The sequence below is a fragment of the Erythrolamprus reginae genome, chromosome 2 (genome assembly GCF_031021105.1).
Source record: "Erythrolamprus reginae isolate rEryReg1 chromosome 2, rEryReg1.hap1, whole genome shotgun sequence".
Taxonomy (NCBI): domain Eukaryota; kingdom Metazoa; phylum Chordata; class Lepidosauria; order Squamata; family Dipsadidae; genus Erythrolamprus; species Erythrolamprus reginae.
The window spans coordinates 46,629,948-46,650,081 of record NC_091951.1 but is presented as its reverse complement, the minus strand read 5'-3'; the positions used below and the strand labels follow the sequence as shown (position 1 = coordinate 46,650,081).

General features: G+C 41.7%; 1 protein-coding gene and 1 pseudogene across 1 annotated transcript in view; both read right to left on the bottom strand.

Annotated features, from left to right (window-relative positions):
• Positions 1-16,812, bottom strand: part of LOC139160358 (zinc finger protein 208-like) — a 173,109-nt gene extending 156,297 nt beyond the window's left edge. The window contains exons 1-2 of the mRNA XM_070738127.1: positions 16,283-16,812; positions 16,090-16,157 (exon numbers count right to left, since the gene is read on the bottom strand). The gene's annotated coding sequence lies outside the window, so the exon portion shown is untranslated. The remainder of the gene's footprint in view (positions 1-16,089; positions 16,158-16,282) is intronic.
• LOC139160359 (zinc finger protein 721-like) overlaps positions 10,366-20,134 on the bottom strand; it is a 41,349-nt pseudogene continuing 31,580 nt past the window's right edge.

Here is a 20,134-nt window from a genome sequence, read left to right as displayed (position 1 = left end):
TCCTCCCTTTCTATTTTCTCTCCCTTCTTCCCTATTTCTTTCTCCCTCCTTCCCTCCCTCTCTTTCTCCCTCCCTCCCTTTCTATTTCATTCCCTCTTCCTTTCTCTTCCTCCCTTTCTCTTTATTTCTCTTTCTCTCCCTCCCCCTTTCTTTCTCTCTTTCCCTTCCTTCCACTTTCTCTCTCCCTATTTTTTTCTTTCTCTCTCTTCCCCTCCTTTCCTCCCTCTCACTATTTCTCTCCCATACCTTTCTCTCTTCCTCCCTTTCACTCTCCTTCCCTCCCTCTCTCTCTTTCTCTTTCCTTCCCTTTCTATTTCTCTCTTTCTCTCTCCTCCCTTCCTCCCTATTTGGCATGTCCCAACCATAATTACAGGGTAATTAGTCCAGAAAGACACACACCACAAGATAGAAGGAAAATCCAGAAGTCTATCAACAGAAAAACAGAAATAGCTCCCTTTTTAAAGGTCAAAGGGATTTTCTGGTACACACAAGGCACAGGTTAAATGCAATCCAATTTCTTACCCAATAACTGGGAAATTGAGTCCAATTCTAAATTCCAGAAAATCCACATACAATCTTGAACAGCAAAAACCACGATCTTGGTGAAACTATGAATCAGCTAAACTGCCATGAGGCTAAACCAGCAGGCTGCTCATTTATCTGCAGCACTAATTACAGCAGCCCCACCCAACCACAGGTGGCCTTACTTATCTCCTGTAATAATCCTTCAGTTGATCTCTCCTCTTTTCCCGGAGGATGTAAAACTATTCAACACCAGGACAACACATCTACTCTCCAAAAAGACCTCGACTTCGTCTCAGATTGGTCTAACATCTGGCAACTTCAAATATCAACCAACAAATGCTCTACCTTCCACATCGGCAAAAAGAATCCAAACCTCATATATAAACTGAATAAACAAAATCTCACAGCCTGCCCCCACTCAGTAAAAGACCTTGGAATACTAATATCAAATGACCTAAGTGCTAAAGCCCACTGCAACAATATCGCCAAAAAGGCTTCTAGAGTTGTTAACCTGATCCTACGCAGCTTCTGCTCTGGCAATCTTACACTACTCACCAGAGCCTACAAAACTTTTACCAGACCCATCCTTGAATAGAGTTCATCTGTCTGGAACCCATACCACATCTTGGACATCAACACCCTAGAAAATGTCCAAAGATACTTCACCAGAAGAGTCCTTCACTCCTCCACTCTAAACAGAATACCCTACGAAAGCAGATTATCAATCCTAGGTCTAGAAAGCTTAGAACTACGACGCCTAAAACACTATCTAAGTATTGCCCACAAAATCATATGCTGCAACGTCCTGCATGTCAATGACTACTTCAGCTTCAACCGCAACAACACAGGAGCACGCAACAAATTCAAACTTAATATTAATCGCTCCAAGCTTGACTGTAAAAAATATGACTTTAGCAATCGAGTTGTTGAAGAGTGGAACTCATTACTGGACTCAGTAGTGTCAACTCCTAACCCCCATCATTTCTCCCTTAAACTATCCACCATTGACCTCTCCAGGTTCCTAAGAGGTCAGTAAGGGGCGTACATAAGTGCACTAGCCTGCCTTTTGTCCCGTCCAATTGTCTCTCCTTATCTCATATATCATATAGCTTTTCTTCCTTCATATATCTTCTCCTCTATTTTTATATCTTCTCTTTATATATAATACTTCAGGTCTATTCTCTTCAATATGTATTGTGTATAGGACAAAATAAATAAATAAATAAAAATATGCATCATTCTATGCATGCGTGGATGTGTCATAAGTTCTTGTTCAGAATCCAGGGATGATAAGGATGATTGATCTGCTCTTGGGCTGTCTGTCAAACTCCCCTCTTCCAAGTCACCCCCACCTTCTTCTTCTTCTTCTGAGGAAACTTCATTACCTGACTCTGTCGGCAATAAAACAGGCCTATGACATGTTGATGTTTCCCCTGCATCCACCTCCACATTCCTTGGGGCAGGAGCTGGGCCAGAGCCAACCACAACACCTCCCTTTCTTTTTTTTCTTTCTTCCTTCCTCTCTCTGCAACTTTTCCACTCCTTCCCCTTCTAGTAGCTACTGCGAGGTTGCTGGCCCTGAAACTGCTACTTTTCAGCTTCGGCTTCTGCCTCCTTGCAAAAGAATGTCCTGCACCGCCTGCCCACCCACTCCCGCCCGTGTGCCTTCAGCCTCAGCAAAATTGGTGGCCATCACCCTCGTCCTCCCAGTGCTCCCGCCGCCATTTCCTTTCCTCGCTGAAAATAAAGTCGTGGGGGAGGCAGTTAAACTATGAGAGACGGTTGTTGTTGAAAGTTTCCCTCCAGGGAGCCACCCAAATGGAGCAATAGGGCGCAAGCGGAGGGCACGTCAGGCGGTGGGGAGAGACGAGAGGTAGGGTTCGAGGCAATGAAGGGGGAAGGCTTCAAGACTCTAAAAAACAGCCAAAGTTGAGGAGGGAAGGGGGAGAGGTTGGGCAAAGGTCAAAGAGGAGCTAGGTTTCCTTCACCGGCTGGCCCTCCCCTTTCCTCCCCCTGCCTTGAGAGAGAGAGAGAGAGAAAATGCAGGCAGCCCAAAACCCAAAGAAGAAAAATAAATGCCCGTTACTAATTAAGGGGAGAGGGGAAACCTCAGGATGGCATGCGCAAAAAGAGGGCTCAGCGCCACTGCCTCTTTGGCTCCTCACAGCGCCAACTTCTACAGTGCCCCCGAAGCACCCAACCTCACCCCCAAGCACTGCCTTTGACCAACCAAGCCATGGTCACATGGCTTGGTTGGGGCAGGGGTGGCGGCCTCGCTACCAACAAAGAGGAGGGGAAGAATTGACACATGCCCCTCCCCACCTGCTCTCCCACACCGCTGGCCATCCCCTTCTTCCGTTCCAAAATTGGGACATTTTGGATACACCACGGGGGACGGGGGACAAATGATTGAAAAGCAGGACTGTCCCGCGGAAAGTGGGACGTCTGGTCACCTTATACTATATCCATATCTATATGCATATTTATGCAAATAATATATAGTGTTCCCTCGATTTTCGCGGGTTTGAACTTCGCAGATAGCCTATATCACGGTTTTTCAAAAAATATTAATTAAAAAATACATCACGTTTTTTTTCTATACTATGGTTTTTCCCGCCCAATGATGTCATACGTTATCGCCAAACTAATAATTTTTGCAAATAAATAACAAAAAAAATAATTATTGTTAATAAATAATTATGTTTATAAGTATCAGGATCACTAAGTGTCTTATTCAACGGTGAGTACCAGTAATAATGGTGAGTAAATGGTTGTTAAGGGAATGGGAAATGGTAATTTAGGGGTTTAAAGTGCTAAGGGGTGGCTTGTGATACTGTCCATAGCCAAAAATGGTATATTTACTTCCGCATCTCTACTTCGCGGAAATTCGACTTTCGCGGGCGGTCTCGGAACGTATCCCCCGTGAAAATAGAGAGAACACTGTACTTTATTTTTTTCTACGTATATACTACCCTCTTAATGCTGCCTCCTGTAATATTTAATTTTTCCCCCTGGGGCTACTGCCTTTAATTCTCTATTTTCCTCCAATTTAATTGGCATTAACTTCTTTACATATTCATTTTCTATGCAATCATAAAATTTCACTCATATTTTATAATAATCTTATCTTTGATTTTCATTGTCAACCTATTCATCTCCACACAATCCAGTCTCTTCTTAATTACCTCTTCTTCAGAAGGGGCTTTTGTTGTTTTCCGATTTTGTGCAAATGCAATTCTTGATGATGTAATTATGTAAATAATTAAATATGTATCTTCTTTATTAAATTTATCTGGTAGTATACCCAACAGGAGTATCTCCAGTTTCAGTTTTATACTTGTTTCGCCATTTTTTCTATCCACATTTGAATTGAGTTCCAATATGCTTGAGCTTCTGCACATGTCCATCTCATATGATAAAAGGAGCACGGTATTTGTTGACATTTCCAATATTTTATAGATTTATCTTTAAATATTTTAGTTATCTTTTCCGGTGATATGTGCCATCTATAAAAAATATATAGTTTCTTTGTATGTTGTTGCCATTTTTAATTTATAATTTCCCCCACAAGCTGTTGCCATTTATCTATGTTGTGTCTGGGTCTGGTACCGATGAGATATAGAGAGCCATACACACGGATTCAAACTTTGATTATAAGCAAAATCTATCAGTAAAGCAAAGTAAAATTGTAAATTCTTATTTAATCATAGTTTTAAAGGTTGTTTAATTGTAACAAAATAATTAAATATAGTGCAATTATTACAAAATAATTGAAGCTTATTTGACAGTGACTTGCTGATGTTATTGGAAAAGTCAATCCCGTATTCCAGAGCTGTAGCTGTAGTCCCTTCCATCTTTCCTTTCCCTCCCTTTCCTCTTCTTTCCTCTCCTCTCTTCTTCCTTCCCTTCCCCCTTCTTTCTTCTCCTCTGGTTTCCTCTTCCTGGACTGGATTATTTGCTCTAAGCCATATCTGGTCCAGGGACAAAGATTTCTCCACGGGCCACCAAAATGTTCTCATGGACCACCAGTGGTCCATGGACAATATGTTTTTATTTATTTATTTGACTTGTATGCTGTCTAATCCCACAGGACTCAGGGCGGTTTACAACAATGAAACAATACAATAGAAAGTCAAAGTAAAATATTAATAACAATAAAAAACCCTTAAACTAAGCAATACTTCAAATATTAATAGCAATAACAACCCCATAAACTAATCAATACAATCATACCCTCACACATACCACTCAAAATTCGGCTAGGACAAGATGTTAAATCCCCTTTACTAGGTAAAGGGGACAGAGATGTAACTGATGTGGATGATTTCTGTCCCCAACCAATGAGGATAAATCAAGTTTCTGGAAGCTTATGAAAAGGGAGCTGCAAATATAAGAGATGTAGTTGTTGAAGATAAGGGGCAAACTAATAATGAAAACAATGTTCTTTGGGTAAAGTGCACGAATGCTCAAAGCATGAGCAACAAGCTCTGTGAGTTAATGGCCATAATATCTAGAGATAATTTGGATCTGGTTGCCATAACTGAGACATGGTTTAAGGATTCTAATGAATGGGAAATATCCATACCAGGATAGAATAGAGAGAAGGGAAGGTGGAGTAGCCATTTATGTTAAGGAAAGTCTAAAAACAACACTAATTCAAAATACATGCAAGGATCTGGAGACTCTGGGTTTGCATGCAAAATAAAGAACATTCTGTCATTAGAATCAGGGTGATCAATAGGCCTCCAGGGCAATCTGAGGAATATGACAACAACATGATGGATGAAATTACCCAAATGGCAGTGAAGGGAGATATTGTGGTTATGGGTGATTTCAACATGCCTGATGTTGACTGGAATATCCCCAGTGCCCTTACATGCAAAAGTAAGAATATAGTAGAGGCCTTTACAGGAGCAGCTCTGGCACAGCTGGTTAAGACACCGATTAGAGGGGCGAATATTCTAGATTTAGTCTTTACGAATGGGAATTGGGTTTCAGAGGTCAAGGTGGGAGAAAATTTAGGTTGCAGTGACCATCCATGTTTTTGGTTTGATGTAAAAACTGATTGTGAGCAATCCTATACTGCAATCAAAGTATTGCATTTCAGAAAAACAAATTTTAATGCAATGGGGAAATATTTAAATAATGAATTAAAGGGGAGGGATAAAATGGCAGGAGCGAGCACCCAGTGGACTGTATTTAAAAAGGCCATCTTAAAAGCCAGTGGACTGTATGTAAGGCAAATAACTAAAGGCAAAAGGAAGAAGAAACCGCTATGGTTTAGCAATGATGTCAGGGCTATAGTCAATGAAAAAAGGCTGCCTATAGGAGGTATAGAGTCTGGAAATATAGCTGATAGAGAGGTGTATAAAATGAGACAGAAGGAGGCGAAACAAATAATATATGCTGCTAAAGCCTCAAAAGAGGAAGAAATAGCAAAATCTGTAAAGAAGGGGGATAAAACCTTCTTCAGATATATTAGTGATAGGAAGAAGAAAAACTGCAGCATCACGAAGCTTAGTACCGGGAATAATATGTGATGGGAATAAGGAGATCACTGACCATTTCAATAGTTACTTCAGTTTTCTCAAAAGACACCTTACAATATAATACTATAGATGGATATGGCATTGCTTCCAGCTGTACGGATTCAGTTCCAGTGATCTTAGAAGCCGATGTCTTAGAAGAACTTGAACAATTAAAGAACTTGAACAAATAAGGCAATGGGTCCAGATGGTATCCAGAACTCAGATTTGTCATTGCTACCCCCGACTGATTTGTTTAACCAATCCCTGTTAACAGGAGACATCAGTTATAGTTACAACGATGGAGACTCTACTCAAAAAGAGGATAAATCAGCACCTAAAAAACAATAACTTATTGGACCCAAATCAGCATGGCTTTACTGAAGGCAAATCATGCCAGACTAATCTTATTGATTTCTTTGACTATGTCACAAAGGTGTTGGATCAAGGTAGTGCCGTGGATATTGCCTATATGAACTTCAGCAAAGCCTTTGATACAGTTCCACATAAAGAGCTGATATATAAATGAGTGAAGATTGGACTTAATCCCTGGATAGTTCAGTGGATTTGCAGCTGGCTGAAGCATAGACATCAGAGAGTTATTGTTAATGGTGAGTATTCTGAGCAGAGACAGGTTACAAGCGGTGTGCCACAAGGGTCTGTTCTGGGTCCTGTTCTTTTTAATATGTTTGTGAGTGACATAGGGGAAGGTTTGGTAAGGAAGGTTTACTTATTTGCCGATGACTCTAAAGTGTGCAATAGGGTTGATATTCCTGGAGGCGTCTATAATACGGTAAATGATTTAGCTTTACTAGATAAATGGTCAAAGCAATGGAAACTGCAGTTTAATGTCTCCAAATGTAAAATAATGCAGTTGGGGAAAAGACCTCATGATCCATCTAATCTGCGCTTATACTATTTCCTGTATTTTTATTTTGGGATGGATATATGTTTATCCCAGGCATGTTTAAAGTCAGTTACTGTGGATTTACCAACCACGTCTGCTGCAAGTTCGTTCCAAGGATCTACTATTCTTTCAGTAAAATATGGGTGTTGACACCCATCCAGACCCCAACAGCCTCCAGATACTGGCACATCACATCCACTGCTTTGTTGACTGGACATAGGGTGGAGATGTACAACTGGGTATCATCCGTGTACTGATGATACCTCACCCCATGCCCTTGGATGATCTTGCCCAGCGGTTTCATGTAGATATTAAATAGCAGGTGGGAGAGGACTGACCCCTGAGGCACTCCATAAGGGAGAAGCCTAGAGGTCGACCTCTGACACCCCACTAACACCGACTGCAACCGACCGGAGAGGTAGGAGGAGAACCACTGAAGAACAGTGCCTCCCACTCTCAACCCCTCCAGCCGGCGCAGGATACCATGGTCGATGGTATCAAAAGCCGCTAAGAGGTCGAGAAGCACCAGGACAGGGGATAAACCCCTGTCCCAGACCCGCCAGAGATCATCCATCAACGCGACCAAAGCAGTTTCCATGCTGTAGCCGGGCCTGAATCCTGACTGCTGTGGGCCTAGATAATCGGCTTCTTCCAAGGACCGCTAGAGCTGGAGCACCACCACCTTCTCAACAACCTTCCCCATAAAGGGAAGGTTGGAGACTGGATGATAGCTGTTGAGAATGGCTGGGTCCAGGGAAGGCTTCTTGAGGAGGGGGTGCACAAGTGCCTCCTTGTAGGGATCCGGAATATATGTGGAATATATGAGAAACAATAGGACAGGGGTCGGAAGGCACTTTAGTGCACTTATGCACACCCCTTACTGACCTCTTAGGAATCTGGAGAGGTCAACCGTGGACAGTCTAAGGGTAAAATGTTGGGGGGTTAGGGGATGATACTACAGAGTCCGATAATGAGTTCCACGCTTCAACAACTCTATTACTAAAGTCATATTTTTTACAGTCAAGTTTGGAGTGGTTAATATTGAGCTTGAATCTGTTATGTGCTCGTGTTGTGGTTGAAGCTGAAGTAGTCGTTGACAGATAGGACATTGCAGCATATAATCTTGTGGGCAATACATAGATCATGTTTAAAGTGTCTTAGTTCTAAGCTTTCTAGGCCCAGGATTGTAAATCTAGTTTCATACGGTATTCTGTTACGGGACGAGGAATGTAGGGCTCTTCTTGTGAAGTATCCCTGGACATTTTCGATGGTGTTAATGTCTGAGATGTGGTATGGGTTCCAAATAGATGAGCTACATTTTAGGATGGGTCTGGCAAAAGTTTTGTATGCTCTGGTAAGTAGTGTGAGATTTCCAGAACAGAAGCTACATAGGAATAGATTAACAACTCTTGAAGCCTTCTTGGTGATGTTGTTGCAGTGGGCTTTGGCACTTAGATCTTTTGTAACTAGTAACATAGAAACATAGAAACATAGAAGACTGACGGCAGAAAAAGACCCCATGGTCCATCTAGTCTGCCATTTTACTATTTCCTGTATTTTATCTTACAATGGATATATGTTTATCCCAGGCATGTTTAAATTCGGTTACTGTGGATTTACCAACCACGTCTGCTGGAAGTTTGTTCCAAGGATCTACTACTCTTTCAGTAAAATAATACTTTCTCATGTTGCCTTTGATCTTTCCCCCAACTAACTTCAGATTGTGTCCCCTTGTTCTTGTGTTCACTTTCCTGTTAAAAACACTTCCCTCCTGAACCCTATTTAACCCTTTAACATATTTAAATGTTTCGATCATGTCCCCCCTTTTCCTTTTGTCTTCCAGACTATACAGATTGAGTTCATTAAGTCTTTCCTGATACGTTTTATACTTCAGACCTTCCACCATTCTTGTAGCCCGTCTTTGGACCCGTTCAATTTTGTCAATATCTTTTTGTAGGTGAGGTCTCCAGAACTGAACACAGTACTCCAAATGTGGTCTCACCAGCGCTCTATATAAGGGGATCACAATCTCCCTCTTCCTGCTTGTTATACCTCTAGCTATGCAGCCAAGCATCCTACTTGCCTTTCCTACTGCCCGACCACACTGCTCACCCATTTTGAGACTGTCAGAAATCACTACCCCTAAATCCTTCTCTTCTGAAGTTTTTGCTAACACAGAACTGCCGATGCAATACTCAGATTTAGGATTCCTTTTCCCCAAGTGCATTATTTTACATTTGGAAACATTAAACTGCGAGGTCCTTAACCGAATGGGGGTTATCTGTGATAATTTGATTATTCAGTTTGTATTTGAAGTTCTGATTCTTTTTGCCGATGTGTAGGACAGAGCATTTGTTGGTTGAGATTTGGAGTTGTCATGTGTTAGACCAGGGGTCCTCAAACTTTTTACACAGGGGGCCAGTTCACTGTCCCTCAGACTGTTGGAGGGCCGGACTATAAAAAAAACCTATGAACAAATCCCTATGCACACTGCACAAATCTTATTTAAAGTAAAAAACAAAATGGGAACAAATACAATATTTAAAATAAAGAAGTAATTAAATAATTAAGTAATAAATTAATTTATACTTCTTTATTAACAAGTAAATTTAAATTTAAATCAACAAACTCCCTCCATTTCTCCTTCCTTCCTTCCTCTCCATTTCTCTCTTCCCTCTCTCTTTTCTTCCTTCTCTCTCATTTGTTTCATTTTCCTCTCCCTTGTTTTCTCTCCATCATTTTCTCATTTTTCTCTTTTCTCTCTCTCTCTCACTCTTTCCATCTATCCCCCTTTCTCTCTTCCTCTCTCTCTCCCTCTTTCTGTCTTTTTCTTTCTCTGTCCCTCTCTTTCTCTCTCCCTCTTTGTATCTCTCTCTCTTTCTCTCTCTCCTTCTCTATCTCACTCCTATCCTCCCCGCCCCTTGCCTCTGTACCGCCTCCTCGCTCAGCAGCAGACCGTGGTGAGTCGACAGGAGATTTGGGAGCTTATTATATCTACTGATAAAATCTCGTGGGCTGCTGCGGGCCGGATAAATTGCCTCAGCGGGCTGCATCTGGCCCCCGGGCCGTAGTTTGGGGACCGCTGTGTTAGACCAATCAGAAACAGAGTCTAGGTCTTTTTGGAGAGTAGTTGTGTTATCGGTGGTGTTGAAGAGTTTTACATCTGTGAAGAGAACACAGTTGCTTGTAATGAGATCGCAAAGGTCACTGATATAGAGAATGAAGAGAGTTGGTCCCAGCACGCTACCTTGGGGGACACCGCTTTTAACAGGGACAGGATATGGTGCTTCCTATTTTAACCACTTGTTGTCTGTTTGACAGGAATGCTGTAATCCAGCTGTGGAGGACTCCTGAGATGCCATAGGATGAGTTTCTTCCTGCTTCAAAATCAGTATCACCTACTACATCTTATTATAATACTTCTAACTTTATTAAAACAGATCAGCAATTCCTAAATTCATATATCTAAATAGAAAAAATAATTAAAGTTCAAATAGAGCAAACAAAACAATACGCCAAGCTTAATCAACCCTTCTCAAACTCCAATTTCTTTAATCTGAGCAGAACTTTGAAACTCCATATTTATCATATGGAGGTTTGATTTAAGCAATTGTTTTGAAATAATATATAAAATCCCAATTATTAAACATTTATAATATTGTAATGAACATGAAGATAACAGGTTTGATTGCATACCCAAAGATATTTTTAGAGGTTTTTGGTTATGATAAAAGAAGGAAATTTTTAAAAAGATATTTGTCAGAAGGTTACAAAAGGGGATCATATGACCCCTGGACACTGCAACTATCGTAAATATGAATTAGTTGCTAAGCACCTGAACTTTGATCATGTGAGCATCTTGCAACAGACTTAAGTGTGAAAAACAGTCATAAATTACTTTTTTTCTGTGCTGTTGTAATTTTGAACAGTCACTAAAAGAACTGTTATAAGTCATATTGTAAAATAGTCTAGTCTATATAAAGTGTGCTGGAAGAAGAGGAAGATAGAGAAGGAAAGGGGGAGAGAACCATAGAGAAATACAGAGAGTGGGAAAGAAATACAGAAAGAAGGGGGAGATAGAGGGGGGGGAGGGGAGGAGGTTTAACTACAATTAATGAAAGAATGTAGATGGAAAGAAAGAAGGGTTAAAAATGAACTGAGTTAACCTCTTAGCTCTTTTCAGTCTCTTTATTGTCCAGCTTGACCTGGAACTAATATTGACAGCTGCAAACCAACATGAGTCACTCACACCTTGAAATAAGCCCCCTCCAAATCCTTTCACAAATCTTGTTTTTATGAATTTTTTAAGCAACTAAAGAGTTTAATACATGACTAGAACAAAACCACACAACTGATATTGAATTAAGGTAATCATAGAGATTTCCCTTGGACGTATGCACTAGTCATTTCCAACTCAAAGGCTGGTGCTACCCGAAGAGCCAGCGCTATCCAAAGACGTCTCTGTGGTCAGGTGGCCAGCATGACTAAATGCCTAACGCTGTTACTTTCCCACCAAAGGTGGTCCCTGTTTTCCTCCTTGCATTTTTACATCTTTTCAAACTGCTAGGTCAGGGGTAGGCAAGGTTGGCTCTTCTATGACATGTGGACTTCAACTCCCAGAATTCCTGAGCCAATCATGCTAGCTCAGGGATTCTGGGAGTTGAAGTGCACAAGTCATAGCAGAGCCAACGTTGCCTACCCCTGTGCTAGGTGGACAGAAGCTGGACAAAGTAACAGAGTATTTAATTATCTTTACTTAACTTCTTAACTTTAGTTCTCATCCAAATTGTAGCTTTGTTTTGGGCATTCTCCAATTGATGAATCGTGTTATGGGAAAAAAGACTATGGAGTGTGCTTCACACAGATCCTTTGATGGGATGTAAGATTACTGTTTATTGAGAAACTCTTCCCACACTCCATGCATTTATAAGGCTTCTTCCCTGTGTGGATCCTTCTATGGCGTGTAAGATTACCGCTTATTGAGAAGCCCTTTCCACAGTCCATGCATTTATATGGCTTTTCTCCTGTGTGGACCCTTTGATGGGAAGTAAGATCACTGCTTGTTCTGAAGTCCTTTCTACACTCTATGCATTTATATGGCTTCTCCCCTGTGTGGATCCTTTGATGTGAAGAAAGATTAGTATGGTCGCTGAAACTCTTTCCACACTTTATGCATCTATATGGCTTCTCGCCTGTGTGGATCCTGTGATGGCATGTAAGGTCCGTACTTGTTCTGAAGCCCTTTCCACACTCCATGCATTTACAGGGCTTCTCTGCTACGTGGATCCTTTGATGGGATGTAAGTTCAGAGTTTGTTCTGAATCCCTTTCCACACTCCATGCATTTACAGGGCTTCTCTGCTATGTGGATCCTTTGATGGGATGTAAGATCACTGCTTGTTCTGTAGTTCTTTCCACACGCCATGCATTTATATGGCTTTTCTCCTGTGTGGATCCTTTGATGGGATGTAAGATTGCCGCTTATTGAGAAGCTCTTTCCACACTCCATGCATTTATACGGCTTCTCCCCTGTGTGGATCCTTTGATGAACTTTAAGATCACTGCTATTTCTGAAGTCCTTTCCACACTCCATGCATTTATATGGTGTCTCCCGTGGATCCTTTTATTAACAGTCTTCTTTCCATGTTGATTGCATTCATTTGATATCTCACCAATGTGAAAACTTTTCTGGGACTCAAGAGACTAATTTTCTTGAGAAAGTGTGAATATGCAATTTTTCTCTTTGCCTTTGCATAGATTGGCTTGCTCTTTGGCTTGGGATGGACAGGGTCCATTGATACCTAATGTCAATGTGTCTTTGACGAATCTTTCACCTTTCCCAATATATTTCTTCCTTCGTTTTCCTTGTTGATCAATAAAGTCCTGCATCTCAGCAACAATCAAAGATGTGCTTTCCTTATTCAAGTTATTTGACAGATTTCTCTCCTGCCTTTTTGATTCTGTTTGAATTGCAGGTTTCTTCCTTACAACTCCTTGTCCAAACACTTTGATTGGTTCTCCAGAGATTTTATTGTAATTCTCATTATCACCTTCAAAAAGAAAGAAAAATGAAAATGAGAGAAAGGTTAGGGAAAAAGATCACTCTGTCAGAAGTCATATTAATTGCATTTAGGTATCGTGCCAAATTCTATATATATTCCATTTTTGTATCCTTATAATGGCATGGTGCAGAAATTATAATATGTCTGAAGTGTCAAATCTTGAAAAAGGCATTCAATCAAAAATGTTGAATGATATGGAAGCGTATCGGCAAAAATAATTGAAATCTACGTGATGGAGTTTGCCATTACCTCAAACTAAAAAATTACTTTTTCACCAAAATGTTAAAATATAAATATAAAAACAAATTTGATAGGATATATCTATGCAGAATGCTGCAGACCTATTTCCTATTTAGGAGCCGTAGAAAAACAGAACTTTTCCTTTTCCTTCTGAAGAGGGGATATATTTTTAGAGATGTTTTCATAAGAACTGACTAATGACATTAACTACAAAATGCCTTCCTGAACTCTGTGACTGGAGAATAGGAAACCCTTATCTAGAGAGGCCACATTCCTATAATTCTCCAGCATGACTTCCCAATGCAGAGCTTTTTGGTGAGGATCCAGCAGAGACCACTCCTCCTCTGAGAAATAAACAGCCACCTCCTTAAAGTGCAGAAGACCCTCCTGAAAGGGGGGAAAAAGTACAAAACAGACCGAGGAGGGACTGCAGGATACTTCCTATTATTTAGATATTCCCACAGCAAACATTTTCACTAGGAAAAGTGGCTATGCTTAGTTAAGAATCCATGGCTTAGATGACAAAATGGGCAGAACAAAAAGCATTTCATTAAATAAATATTCTTGACAGATTTTAACAACTGGAATGATTCTGTAGGATTTTCAGTGCCATTTAAGTTAAATAATCAGTTTCTTTCTGGATCAATTGATCTTCCAAACACCCAGGCAGCCAACCATCATCAAAACACTCTCCCTTCTGCATCTATTAATCCATCCACAATCAAAAGGCCCTCAACGTCTTGAGATAATCAATGGGCAGGTGGGCCTTGGAAAACCCACTGATAAGTGATACTATCCCTTCAGAAATGTCTCTGTAGGCAAATTAATTCTTTGTAGTGTTTTATTAAATGACTTGTGTTGCCCTGAGAAAGAGCAATCCTGCTCATGCCCAATACTTTCATGGAAGTGCTGGGAGAGCTAAACCAGGGGTCTGTGTGGTGTGCCATCAACATCCAGAGACTCTGTCCCTCCTCAGGTTGCAAGGAGGTATTGGCAGCCATTGGCTGGCATGTAAATAAGAAAAGGGAGAACGTTTTCTGAGTAAAACATTTCTTAGCCTTTTGCAAAGTTGGATTGTACTGCTGTTCGGAATATCAGCCCTATCCCCAAAATAATCCAGAGTTCATTCAGAGTGTCATCAGGGAGAGTGCGGCAGTGAGCATGGCCATCATAGGAGGAGGGGAGCACGAGGTGGGGCAGTTGGTGTCTGGAATAAACTGCAGCCTTTGTGGGTGTGGGGAGGCCATGGTTCCCATCATGTGTTTTTGCTGGTGCAGAGTGTGTGGTGGAACTGGTGGATCAGTATGGACAGTGGGGGCTGATGATGCATGGGGTGGCACCAACGCTGCCCCACCACGTTCCTTGCCACATAGCAGCAGCACTGGCAGAGGGGCAGCTGGGGTGGGGGAGGCATGTGATCTGGCCTATCAGAGGTGCCGTATGGATCATGTGCTTTCTCTACCCACCCCCACATCTCTAGTTGTTGCTGGTGCCTTGGTGAGGCGAGGGAAGCCAATTGGTGGGGTGGGGTGGGGAGCAGCCACCCCTCAGCCGGTACATGTTCAGCCCCACCATCCAACCTATTCCTCCAGTTCTGCCAGACAATCTGTAAAGAAATATAGGTGGTGTGATGGTGAGTGGGAACGATGTGGCTTTTCAACCCTCATTTGAGAAGGAAGGAGAAGGAGGAGGGAAAGGGAGAGCAGTAGCTCGAGGGCTGCCTCTTCTGCAGCTGCTCTCTGGGGTTGCTCTCGGAAACCCTGCACGGAAGGAAGGCTCTGTTTCTTTCAGATTTGTCCCAGCCTTCCATCCTCTCTGAACCTTGGCCTTCCTCTTTGGAGGTGATAGAGGGAAAGGCTAGGCTAAAGCACAGGAGAAACGGGGGGAGAGAAGCCACACAACGAAGGACAAGGGGCTCAGCCGCCTCTACATGAGACCTCTTGGGTGACACAGCATGCAAAAACTAAAGTGTAAAGCGCATTCTTTCTAAGTTAGCAACAGCGCCGAAATCAAAACAAAGCACTGCAAATTCATGCGCCCTTCCCACTTGCTGCCCGCTTTTTGGGAAACGTTTCATCACCATGGGTGCTATTCAGATTACATCCTGGTGTGTTTTGGAAGGAGGAAAGCCCCTGAGGTTTTCCATACAGAAGCAGATTGCTTCCCACAGCATTGACCTCAACACCCGCTTCAGACTGCAAACAGAAGAATGTTGATCTTTTTCTCCAGGGCCTTTGAAATCCCCCCAACCTCCTTTTCATTTTTTTGCCTTAAAATTCTGGGTTCTGTCAGTGCTGCTCTCAGCTACTCTGCTGGGCTGCTCCTTCCTGGCACAATGCGAGGCGGCCAAGATCTATGACTTCTAGAGCTCCCTCCCACTGCCGGCCTATCAGGACCCTTTTGCCAGCGACCACTGTTGGAGTCACACTGCATGACCCACTGCTGCTTTTGGGCTACTGAGCGCCTTCCTACAGGTCTACTGGATGGATGGAGAGGGCGGGGCCGCCTCCTGTATGTGAAAAAAAATAAGACACCCCTGACAATAAGGCTGAGTGCTATTTTGGGATTTAAGGGAATATAAGACTGGGCCTTATTTTGGGGGAAATACGGTAATTAGCTAAAGAGTTTTCTTTCTTAAAATACTAGTCTTTAAAAACATTCCTAAAAAGAATCTCCAACAAAAAGCAGAAGGCAAAATGGTAGAAGGCACTATGTTTAGTTCTCGACTAACAACAGTTTTTAGTTTTTAGTGAATCTTCAAAGTTATACAGCAGCGAAAAATGACATTCCCATTTTTCACACATGACTGTAAATGAACGTTCTTCTCTTACCTGAGTTAGAGGTTCAATCCTGGTTTCTGCTCCCCCAAAACAAAGAGACAACTTTCTTTGATTCTTCCCTGTGAGGGAGACAGAATTACAAAAAGCATAATTAATAAAATGGGAGGAGGTATGCTGTAAAGAAAAGGACACAGAGAAGATGATAAATTTAGGAATTCTCAAGAGTGGAAGGACCTTATATTACCTCCTGAGGTGTCCTGATTTGGATCTTCTTGAGAGATCTACCTGAAAATCTGTTCTTGAGGGAGATTTGTGGGATGCCTCTTTCTCTCAGGTTCTCTGATCTCCATTGCGAAGGACATGAAATAGGAGAAAAGAATTAATGGACATCACAAATCATGAAGTGGTTTCTTTTTTAGTGGACACCGCTGCAAATCACTCTGTGTCCATCTGTCTACACAGGAGCTTTCACCAGCAAATGAAGAATGAAGGACTTTCCAGGTTCACCACCACTACCACCTTCATTTCTGAGTCTCTCCATTCATTCCCGAGGGCAGCGTGAGGGGTCTCTGCATCCCCCCTCATGTCTGTTACACTCATGGAAAGGGGCGGCTAGGCGGGAAGGAAACGTGCGGTCTGGGGGTGGGTGTCTCCAACTCCTAAAACTCAACAAACTGAACCTGGATGAGCCACGTGTCTCTTCTTCCCTTTCTGGAAGTGAGAACCCTCCGCCTCCCTTTCTATGGGAAGAATGTCCACCCACCCCCACTCGGACACCCCCGCACAAACACACCTACTTTCCCCACTTCCGGATTTTCAACACCTTCCGGACGCCTTTCTAATTCCCCGCAGAGCTCAAAGGGTTAGAGAGGGAGAGATAGTCCTGTATCCTAGAAAGGTAAAAACTGAATGATGTCATTTCCTTCCCAACTTGTAGCTGCGGCCCAAAGCTGAGGTGCCCCGCCCCCCGTGGATTTTCTGTTTAAGGAAAGTGGTCATGTAAAGCGCGGAGAAATGGTGCATTTCTCTTTTTTTAACTAAAGTTTTTATTTTTTCCTGTCGCCATATATACTGTACATCCATAGATATACTATGAATCATAGCAAGATATGAATAGTTGAATTAATAGCCACTTCTATCCAATAAATCAGACCAATATCCCAATTTTGCAGGTACAGTATTATACTTCTATTTGCCAGTCTGTTTTCCCTTAATATTCCCTCTACTTCCTTTCTCTTTCTCTCCCTCTTCCTAGTTCCTTCCTCCCCTTCTCACTCCCTTCTCTACTTCCTCTGCTTCCCTGTTATCTTTCCTGACTAATTCTAATCTTAATTCATTTTGTTTAACAGACTGGCTCCATATATCCCTACTGTCTTAACACTGCCTGGTTTACCACCTAATTTTGACACCTGGGTCGGCCATCTATAATTCTCCATTTTCCTCCAATTTAATCACCATTACTTAATAATAATAACAGAGGTAGGAGGGACTTTGGAGGTCTTCTAGTCCAACCCCCTGATTAGGTTGGAAACCCTACTTCAGGCAGATTGTTATCCAACATCTTAAAAACTTCGTGTTGGAGCATTCACATCTTCTGGAGGCTATTCCACTGATTAATTGTTCCAACTGTCAGGAAATTTCTCTTTAGTTTTAAGTTACTTCTCTCCTTGTTTAGTTTCCACCCATTGCTTCGTGTTCTGCTCTCAGGTGCTTTGGAGAATAGCTTTACTCCTTCTTTGTGGCAACCCCTGAGATATTGGAACACTGCTATCACGTCTCCCCTGGTCCTTTTTATTAAACTAGCCATGTCCAGTCCTGCAACCCTTCTTCATACGTTTTAGCCTCCAGTCTCCTAATCATCTGATTCTTCTCTGCACTTTTTCTAGAATCTCGACATCCTTTTTGCATTGTGGCAACCAAAACTGAATGCAGCATTCCAAGTGTGGCCTTACTAAGGCCTTATAAAATGGTATTAACACTTCACATGATCTTTATTCTATCCCTGTTAATGCAACTTAGAACTGTGTTGGATTTTTTTGTAGCTGCTGCACACTGCTGGCTCATATTTAAATGGTTGTCCACTAGGGCCCCGCTCACAGTTACTACTATTGAGCAATGTACCACATATATTGTACCTGTGCATTTTGTTTTTGTTACCTAAATGTAGAAACTTACTTTTTTCACCATTGAATTTCATTTTGTTAGATAGTGCCCATTGTTCAAGTTTGTCAAGGTCCTTCTGTATTTTGTGCCTATCTTCTGGAGACTTGGCTATTGGGTGGTCCCAATTTTTCTACTTGCATTTTTACATGCTTTTGAACTGCTAGGTGGGCAGAAGCTGAACAAGTAATGAAATATTTAATTATATTTTATTTAAATCCAATTTGGACTTCTTAGCCCTCACCACACCATGGAAGAATAAAATATGGCCACTATGTTTGAAAACAAAATTGTACAATTTATTTTTATTTATTTTGTCCAATACACAATGAGGGTTTCAGTGGGTATATATCAATATACACATACATGATGAAGGTTATAGAGGAGATACTCATAGTAAAATATATCTAAGAAATAATAGAAAAGAAGATATAGGAATAGAATATATCAATGAAAGAATAGAAGAAGAGATATAGGAATAGAGGAAAGGTATAGGAGATATAGGAGATCACAGAGAAGGAGAGGAAGGTAGTCCTTTTTTACTTTTTGCATTTTGCATTTTTGGAATTCAAGGAGGAGGGGGAGATTTAACTGGCTGGAACAGACAAAGGGAAGGATAAAAACAGGAAAAAGCCATTTTAATTTGCACTTCAGATCACAGAGAAGGAGAGGAAGGTAGTCCTTTTTTACTTTTTGCATTTTGCATTTTTGGAATTCAAGGAGGAGGGGGAGATTTAACTGGCTGGAACAGACAAAGGGAAGGATAAAAACAGGAAAAAGCCATTTTAATTTGCACTTCAGATCACAGAGAAGGAGAGGAAGGTAGTCCTTTTTTACTTTTTGCATTTTGCATTTTTGGAATTCAAGGAGGAGGGGGAGATTTAACTGGCTGGAACAGACAAAGGGAAGGATAAAAACAGGAAAAAGCCATTTTAATTTGCACTTCAGATCACAGAGAAGGAGAGGAAGGTAGTGGCCCGCGCGCCTAACGGCGCGCGAATCATATAACTATAAACCAAAATCAGCAAAGTTTGGTAGCAATAGGGGTTGTGGATTTTATTGCTAAGTACTTGTATTTCAATACATTGTTAAGATGACTGGCTTGGTGCAGTGTAACACTTGTTTGGCTGTTGTCTTCCGTAGTACCTTGTGGAACTTGGGGTACTGCCCTCTTTGCATTAGGACATCTAGGTTAGATGGCGAGATCTCTAGATTACAGTCCTTAGTTTGTAGCTTGCAGTCAGAAGTGGAAAGATTGTCCCAGCCACGTGCTGTAATGCAGCCATGTGTCCAGCCTCCACTTCCACAGCGCCACCCGAGGAGGAGGGCTGTGTGGACAACTGTCGGTTCAGGAAGATTGCGTGCAGTTGAGCAAAAACATAGTAATTTTGGTCTCTCTTTATCGAATTCCTATACTGTTCTTGCGGATTTAAATAGTAAGGATGTTGGAGATATTAGCAAGGCCCCTCAGGCAGAGAATGAGGGGATATTCAAAGGGGAAGTTGTTGTAAATGTCACCAAACCATCAAGTGCAGTTAGTAGAAATATAAAGAGGACACATTTTCTTGTGGGTGATTCGACTGTTAGAGGTGTTGATTTGGGACAGAGTAAGGACGTGGTGAAGGTGCTGAGGTGTCTCCCAGGGGCCACTGCCAGCAGGGACAGGAGGAGGATTACAAACATTGTCAAGGCTGTGAGTAAAGGTAATAACATTGATGTGGTGGTGCATCTTGGCACAAATGATTTGTCCCAGAGAAATGTCAATGTAGTAAAAAGAGATTTTCAATGTCTAAGTGTGGAGCTGGGTAAAATAGCAGATTCAGTGACTTTCTCAGAGGTGTTACCGGTTTGTGGCCAAGAGGATAAAACAACGTGTATCATAGAGTTTAATGTGTGGTTAAAGCAGTGGTGTAAAGCTGAAGGTTTTGGCTATGTA